The sequence below is a fragment of the Leucoraja erinacea genome, chromosome 22 (assembly GCF_028641065.1).
Source record: "Leucoraja erinacea ecotype New England chromosome 22, Leri_hhj_1, whole genome shotgun sequence".
Classification (NCBI taxonomy): domain Eukaryota; kingdom Metazoa; phylum Chordata; class Chondrichthyes; order Rajiformes; family Rajidae; genus Leucoraja; species Leucoraja erinaceus.
The window spans coordinates 31,937,991-31,947,148 of record NC_073398.1 but is presented as its reverse complement, the minus strand read 5'-3'; the positions used below and the strand labels follow the sequence as shown (position 1 = coordinate 31,947,148).

General features: G+C 41.2%; 1 long non-coding RNA gene across 1 annotated transcript; it reads left to right on the top strand.

Annotated features, from left to right (window-relative positions):
* The first annotated feature begins 2,407 nt into the window (after nt 1-2,407).
* Nucleotides 2,408-8,489, top strand: LOC129707935 (uncharacterized). The gene is made up of 2 exons (XR_008725257.1): nt 2,408-2,836; nt 8,389-8,489. It is a non-coding gene; the product is annotated as an uncharacterized LOC129707935 (long non-coding RNA).
* Nucleotides 8,490-9,158: the final 669 nt, after the last annotated feature.

Here is a 9,158-nt window from a genome sequence, read left to right as displayed (position 1 = left end):
GCAGGTAAAGAGTTCAACTCACAATGTTAATGAAATCATATTCAATGCAAATCTTGACAAGTTTAGAGTTCAATTTATTCAATATTATTCACTGTGAATCAGCAAATCTTGACAAGTTTGTTAAACTAGCACACAATCTTGCCTTTTTATTTTGGTATTTTGTGCCCTCAGGACATCAAGTCCAGTCAAGTCAAGTTTATTTGTCACATACACATACGAGATGTGCAGTGAAATGAAAGTGGCAATGCTCGCGGAACAACAAAACAACCAAACAAATTATAAACATAATCATAACACACATATTATTTTACATAATAAATAATAGAAGGAAAAACGTTCTGTACAGTTAGTCCCTGGCGAGAAAGGCGTTTACAGTCCGAATTGCCTCTGGGAAGAAACTCCTTCTCAACCTCTCCGTTCTCACTGCATGGCAACGGAGGCGTTTGCCTGACCGTAGCGGCTGGAACAGTCCGTTGCAGGGGTGGAAGAGGACATGGCTGAACCAAAACATTTCTATTGTAATTTTATTTTACATTTCCGCGATTAGTTGTCAATATACTTCAAATTATGGCAAAGCTTGCACTCAAGAATCCCATTGCTAATTTGACCTTTATTCCTCCTCTGAATAGAAATCTGGGCAGTGGTCCAATTTAAGTTTCCCCATGAATAATTTGTATTTTTAATTTTTACTATTCACAAAGTAAATCAATTTGGAAGTACCCCATTTTATTGATTTTCACAAAAATATCAGATAGTCATAGAGTGATACAGTGTGGAAACAGGCCCTTCGGCCCAACTTACGCACACTGGCCAATATGTCCCAGCTCCACTAGTCTCACCTGCCTGTGCTTGGTCCATATCCTTCCAAACTGGTCCTACCCATGTACCTGTCTAACTGTTTCTTAATCGTTAGGATAGTCCCTGCCTCAACTACCTCATCTGGCAGCTTGTTCCATACACCATTCTTTGTGTGAAAAAGTTACCCCTCAGATTCCTATTACATCTTTTCCCCTTCACCTTGAACCTATGTCCCCTACTCTGAACAAGAGATTCTGTGCACCTACCCAATCTATCCTCTCGTGGTAAAAAAACAAATATAGTGATGCAGCTTAATAAACCATCATTTCTTTCAGGATCAATTATCATTTAACCATTTGGCACCTTTTTCTACTCCCTTCTCAAGCTATTATTGTAAGCGGAACCAAACTGCTCATAATATTCGCCTCCTGTCATCACTTTTAGATTACACGTCAGGTCAACCAGCTACCTTTACTTTCTAAACATTGGCTTCCTCACATACCATTGACCCCTTTCTTTGCTTCTTTCATCTCCAAACTCACTACTCCAATGCTCTAATTGACAATACTTCCTCCTTCTATCCTCCATTACCACTGAAGAAGGGTTTCAATCCTCCATTACCACTGAAGAAGCGTTCCCCAATCCATCTCTCCAGAGATGCTGCCTGTCCCACCGAGTTACTCCAGCTTTTTGTGTCTATCTCCACAGCCACTAGCTTAGTCAAAGCATCGTCTACATCTTATCTTTTGCAGGTACACAAAAATGCTGGAGAAACTCAGCGGGTGCAGCAGCATCTATGGAGTGAAGGAAATAGGTAACGTTTCGGGCCGAAACCCTTCTTCAGACTGATAGGGGTTGGCGGGGAGAGGAAAAAAGGAGGAGGAGGAGCCTGAGGGCTGGGGATGGGAGGAGACAGCTCGAGGGCTAAGGAAGGGGAGGAGACAGCAAGGGCTAACAAAATTGGGAGAATTCAATGTTCATGCCCGCCAGATGCAGGCTCCCCAAGCGGAATATGAGGTGCTGTTCCTCCAATTTCCGATGTTGCTCACTGTGGCAATGGAGGAGACCCAGGACAGAGAGGTCGGATTGGGAATGGGAGGGGGAGTTGAAGTGCTGAGCCACTGCTGTTGAGACCAAATAACATAAGAACATATAAAATTGGAGCCTGCTCCTCCATTTCATGCCTGTTATTCAAGCCTGTTCCACCATTTGTCCATATCTTCATTCTCAACATTTCCCTGCCCTATCCCATATCCATTGATTCTTATTATCCAGACTTAACAACAACTTTGGACGAGCCCTTTTTCTAAAATATTTTATTTAAGAAAGAACTGCAGATGCTGGAAAATCGAAGGTAGACAAAAATGCTGGAGAAACTCAGTGGGTGCAGCAGCATCAATGGAGCGAAGGAAATAGGCAACTTTTCGGGCCGAAACCCTTCTTCACAATTCTAAAATATCTTGTTTGACTAAGCTCATGCTCATTTATTTAATATCTTCTTATGAAGACTAGAATGAATTTTGGATAATTTTTTCAAGGAATGCCTTTGGATATTTTTGTTAACTGTCTTACATAAGTGGAAATTATTTTTGTCGCCTGTCCTCTCTTTTGATCCTTTCTGAAGTTTTGACTCAATCTGGGTCTTACTTCCACTGCAATGCAACAGGCAAGAGCCACAAGTTATTGGTTTAATTTTGTCTAATTTTTACTGAGATACGTGAGAAACATTGTTTTGAAACAGGTGGTTCAAAAAGAAAAAGGAAGCATAGAATATGGGGCAGTACAGCAGAGGGACAGGCCGTCCGACTCACAATGTCTTGACTCTCTCAGTGGTACGTGCTTTAATACAATAGTATCGGGACATCCTTGACAATATTGGCTGCTTTGTGACAGTGTGTAGATGGAATCGATGGATGGCGAGGCTGGTTTGCGTAATGGATGAGGCTGCTTCCACAACGCTCCGCAATTTCTTGCAATAGTGGCCAGAGCAGTTGCCATACTAAGTTGTGATGCACGCCAATAGGATCTGTAGAAATCGGTAAGATTTATTGGAGACAAGCCAAAATTCCATAGACTTCCAGTATGTCGATGTGTTGTTGTGCTTTCTCAATGCTAACTCAATACTGGCATACAAAAACAGGGATGTAATATTAAGGCTCTATAAGGCGCTGGTAAGGCCAGATTTGGAATAGTGTGAGCAATTTTGGGCATCATATCTGAGGAAGGATGTGCTGGCTCTGGAGAAGGTCCTGGGGAGGTTTAGAAGAATGATCCTAGGAATGAGTAGGTTAACCTATGATGACCGTTTGCCACCACTGGGCCTGTACTCGCTGGAGTTTAGAAGAATGAGGGGTGACCTCATTGAAACATACAGAATAGTGAAAGGCCTGTATAGGGTGGATGTGCAGAGGATGTTTCCATTAGTGGGAGAGTCTAGGACCAGAGGTCATAGCCTCAGAATTAAAGGACGTTCTTTTAGGAAATTGAGGAGAAATTTCTTCAGTCAGAGGGTTGTGAATCTGTGGAATTCTTTGCCACAGAAGGCTGTAGAGGCCAAGTCAGTGGCTATTATTAAGGCAGAGATAGATAGATTCTGGATTAGTACTGGTGTCAGAGGTTATGGGGAGAAGGCAGGAGAATGGGGTTAGGAGGGAAAGCTAGATCTGCTATGATTGAATGGCAGAGTAGACTTAATGGGCCAAATGGCCTAATTTTACTCCTATTTCTTATGACCTTTCTTGGCCGTAGCATTGATGTGTTTGGAGCAGGGTTAAAATTTGTCAATAAGCACCAGCACCACCTTTCTGATCACTCTCAGGTGTGAAAAAGTTCCTCCCCTTAATAAGGACAAGGACAAATGACATTTATTGTCACATACATCAATTGGTGCAGTGAAATTTGAGTTACCATGCAGCACACAAATAAGATAAACACACCACTATAGAATTTAACATAAAACCTTATAATATATATATTTTTTAATCCTTCATTATATCTCAGCAAGGATCAATCTCTGGATTCTTTGAGCAAATCTTTATTTTTCTCTTCTTGTGACATGATCGTGGCAGGAGCACTTTTGTGGCACTTCTTGTGGCAGGAACGGGATACTGATTGGGGATGATCATATTGAATGGCGGTGCTGGCTTGAAGGGCCAAATGGCCTGCTCCTGCACCTGTCTATTGTTTATTGTCTATCCCTTTTAGAATAAAGCCTCCATTATTGTTTTATTGCTAAATGGCCAAAAAAAACGAGTGAGCGTTAACATTAGCAGAAGTATAATCAGCTGTCTACCAGTTGTTTCCATATTTTATGCCTATTATTTCTTCCATGTTCACTTCATATTCATTCTTTATTCTAGGCAGTTTCTAGGGATGACTTGCTTCCACTCCATTTACAGATGGGTTTCAGAACCTCAAGACTATCTAATATAGACACAAAATGCTGGAGTAACTCAGCGGGACAGGCAGCATCTCTGGAGAGAAGGAATGTGCGACGTTTCAGGTCGAGACCCTTCTTCAGACTCAGGTTTCAGGTCGAGACTCTTCTTCAGACAATGCTCAAGCCTATTTATTGGGAGCCCACAGATTCCCAGTGCAACCAACAGAAGTTGCAAACTACTCTCATGACTCATCGTTGGAATAATCCCCATTCTGATATTAGCTTCATTGGCCGCCTCATGTCCCACAAAGTGGATAGAAGCAAGACATCCTCAATCCCAAGTGATTGTCTAAGAAGATGAAGAAGAAACATGATAGTTGAAGTGAATATAAGTGACATGATAGGCATATGTGCAGCCATCTGTTGGACAGCTGATCTCACATCAGCTAATTTAAACCTCACTCATCTAATCTTCTTTGTTTTTGACCATTTAGCAATTTAACAAATTCTGGCATGAGGCTTTTATTCTAACAAGTACCATGTCACAAGAGGAGAAAAACAAAGATTTGCTCAAAGAACTAAGAGGTTGACCCTCACTGTGATAACGGGAAAGAACAACAATGAAGGATTTTCTAACTGTTTGTAAGGTCTTATCTCCAATTGAGCTGAGCTTTATTATTCAGGGCTAATCTTTACAGCACTGATTTTTGGTTTGTTGCTGATTGAATTATAAAAGTTCCAACTTTTGAACTCTACAAACTACAAACAGTCTAGGTTGAACTAGGGACTTAGGGCTTTTATTTTGCTTTGTAATAATATTGGGGTTTATTTATTTTTTGAACTTTTTTTGGTTTGCTTATTATGTTATCAATTGAGTATTATTTACAAACCTGTTGTTCTGCTGCTAGTAAAAATGTCATTCTTCAGTTTCGGCAATGAAACACTCTTGATGTGTAGGAAGGAACTGCAGATTCAGGTCAAGACCCTTCCTCCGACTGAAAGTCAGGAAAGAGGGAAAGAAGGGTCTCGACCCAAAATGTCTCCCATTCCTTCTAACTACAAACACTCTTGATGCTTGACTCTCTCTCACTTTCCGATCCTCCCCTGGTCTAATCAATTTCTGGTCTTTTTCCCATATGCTCGCCCCCCTTGATCCATTTTAATCCTCCTCAACCCCCTTTCTCCCATGGGCTTTCATAGAATGTGTAGGGAGTGACCAGGTTGAGACTGGTCCTTGATTATGCTTGCAGTCTTGCTGAGGCAGAGTGAAGTGTAGATTGACCTCTCTCATCCCTGATGCAGGGTCTCGGCCCAAAATAAAATCGACTGTTTCCTTCCATCCACAGGTGTTGCTCAACCAGCTGAGTTCCTGCTTGTTGCTCCAGATTCCACCATCGACTGCCCCCTCTTGTCTCCATGTTGTCGTATTATTAGTTTGCTAACTTCCTGTTTAAATACCACAGGACTCAAAACTCTACCGTTGGATTTGCTCCAACTGAGCTGATTATGCATATCCTGCTCACATGTAATTAAGCTTTAGCACGAGCCTTATTTAGGGCTTCCAAGCTGAGAAACGGTAATTGAAGTAAAAGGTGAAGAATTAAGAGGAAGGAAATTAATCTCGACTGAGTGAGATAGCCAGAATCACCAGGCCAGTGAGCAAGCAGAAAACTCAGTGAAGCAATCTATAGTCCAAAAAGATGTTTAGTTTACATTGGACTTCATGTCAGAAGTATCAAAATGACCACCAGCCAGGGACAGATCTGTGTAGGACAGATCTGTGTACGATGACATCTATTGCTGATGTTGATACTGAATCATGATAGGGTCACACATTAGTATTGAGTCAAATTTGGAAGCTGCCTGGTTATCAGTTTCAGGAAGCAGTACAACATTTTTGGATTAATGCAACTTCTAGGAAGTCAAGCTGGCCAACTCAGAAGTTCAAATCTGTAATGACTATGTGTAACTGTGTTTAAGGAAGAACTGCAGATGCTGGAAAAATCTAAGGTAGACAAAAATGCTGGAGAAACTCAGCGGGTGAGGCAGCATCTATAGGATGCGAAGGAATAGGTGACGTTTCGGGTCGAGACTCTTCTTCAGACTGTGTACTGTGTAAAGTGTTTACTCATTTTTTGTGTTTAAATACCTAAAACTCTTTTGGAATGTTGATTTGCAGCTTCCATTATCCAAGAAACAAATTCCTATTTATTCAGAGAACAGGCAGCTTTCACTGAAATATAAACAGAAAATGCTGGAAATATTCAACAGGTCAGGTCTGACGAAGGGTCTTTGACATTGTTTCTCCTTCTACAAATGCTGCATGGCCTATTTCAGCATGTTCTGTCTTTATTTTAAATTCCAGCATCTGCAGTGTCATGATTCTAGAGCTAGTACTCTAACTACATACTTTGTCCTTACTGAGGCATAGATTAGGTAGACTATCAGAACCTTTATCACAGGGTAGAAATATCAAAGATTAGAGGATATAGCTTTAAGGTGAGATGGACAAAGTTTAAATGAGATGTGCGCGATAGGTTTTTTACACAGAGAGTGGTGGGTGACTGGAACGTGCTGTCAGGTGTGGCAATAGAGGCAGGTACAAGAGTAATTATTAAGATGTGTTTAGATTAGCGCATGGATATGCATGTTATGGAGGGATATGGATCACATGCAGCTAGAGGAGATTAGTTTAAGTAGGCACCATGTTCAGCATGAGGATTTGAGCTGAAGTGCTTGTTCCTATTGTGTAATGTTCCATGTTCTATCTTCTATCAGATCTGTGACCTCATGCAACCTAAGACATAGCCTAGATTATTGGTCCATGAAGGTCAATAGTGTGCATTCTCTCGGTTCAACAGTAGACTTCTGCTGATCTGTGCCACGTTTCGCTGTTTGCTGCAATATGGATCTCACCCAAGCTTCACACTCAACAGTGAATACAATTTATTTTTACAGGCAAAAGGAACAGGCAGAGTGGGCACAAGGTTGTTCCCATGTAGTAGAACTGCTTATACGATACAATCTTTATTTATCCCAAGAGGGAAATTAGTCTGCCAACAGACCATGGGGCAAAGGAAATAGACGACGTTTCGGGTCGAGACCCTTCTTCAGTCTGAAGAAGCGTCTCGACCCGAAACGTCGCCTATTTCCTTCGTTCCATTTATGCTGCCTCACCTGCCGAGTTTCTCCAGCATTTTTGCCTACCTTCGATTTTCCAGCATCAGCAGTTCATTCAGCAGGTCAGTTATCAATTGACTGAGCTAAGAAACCAGGAGGAAAATTTAAAACTACCTTTCAGTGATTGTTCCTTGGGGCTTCCTGATGTTACTGGGGGAAAAAAACATGTAAAAGATATGTCTAGGAAGGACATGCAGATGCTGGTTTAAACCGAAGATAGACACAAAAAGCTGGAGTAACTCAGTCGAGACCCTTCTTCAGAAAGTTATGTTCAGAGTGCAGCTTAGGTTCACGAGGTTAATTCCCGGCTTGTTGGGACTGTCATATGTTGATAGAATGGAGCGGCTGGGCTTGTATACTCTGGAATTTAGAAGGATGAGAGGAGATCTTATTGAAACGTATAAGATTGAGGGTTTGAACATGCTAGAGGCAGGAAACATGGTCCCGATGTTGGGGGAGTCCAGAACCAGGGGCCACACTTTAAGAATAAGGGGTAAGCCATTTAGAACGGAGATGAGGAAAAACCTTATCACACAGAGGGTTGTGAATCTGTGGAATTCTCTGCGTCAGAAGGCAGTGGAGGTCAATACTCTGGATGCTTTCAAGAGAGATATGGCAAGAAGGCAGAAACGGTTGGGGATGATCAGCCATGATTACAGTGAATGGCGTTGCTGGCTCGAAGGGCCGAATGGCCTATTCCTGCACCTATTGTCTATTGTCTAAATCAGATTTTATCTTCTTTAGTGCGTTAACCATTCCATTTCTTGCTGACATCCAATATGATCCCCTGCAAAAACAAAGTGAATTTGTTCTCCAGAGATGCTGCCTGACCCACTGAGTTTCTCCAGTGTGTTTTTAAGCCAATTAAATGCATTAGTCTACTGTGCCAACAGAACACAGTGGATCACCAAATAAATTGTCAAGTTCTTGTTTTCTAATTGTGTTGTACACCAAGGTCTTGTCTTTTTTCACTGTCATGTGTAATTTGTGTGGAATTTATGCATAATTTATATTTTTTGTGTGATGTCCAGGTCAATGAGCCAGTGACACAGTTGCAAGCAAGATTTTCAATCGATGTATACCTACCTCCCTCACCATATTTATGCATTTGACAATAAACTTGTTTTTTGTAGCTCATTGTTACTTGCTGTTTGATAATGTTCTCATGGAGTGGCCTGGCCATATTTAAAAGCCAGTCGTTGTTGTTTTGCTAAAGCCAAGATGTTTAATACATCATTAGAAACAACGTTAGGATAAAGCTTTAAATTCATCTGTTTTCTGTTGGCCAATTTACCATTCATGTTACTATGTTACCCCACAATTTGAGGGGATAGTGGTGAATTTCTTTGAACTGTTACAGTCCTTTTGAAGGCATTGCCGGAGTATAACTGGATTCCTGATCCGGCTGCTTTGGAGAGCAGACAAGATTCAATGTTGTCAATGATCTGGTCACATCTGGCCCTGTGCAGATTTGGGCAGTAGATTTCCTTCGCCGCCAGATATCTGTGACCAGGGCTTTTTTTTTTTTTTTTTTTTTTAAACAAAACCCAGTTGGTTCAAGGTCACTGTAATCAAAACAAATTCCAACAAAAAGTTTTTTTTTAAGCAGCGAATTCTTCTCACGTCTGCTCCATGGCTCTATAAATTAAGTGATTGTCTATACATCCATTTTCCTGCTCTCTTCCCTTGATTCCTCTAACATCCAGAAATTTATAACTCTTTGTTTCGAATGCAATTGATGCCTTAGCCTGCATGGCCCTCCTAGGGAAAAAAATCCAAAGATCCACCAGCTTTTCAGTTA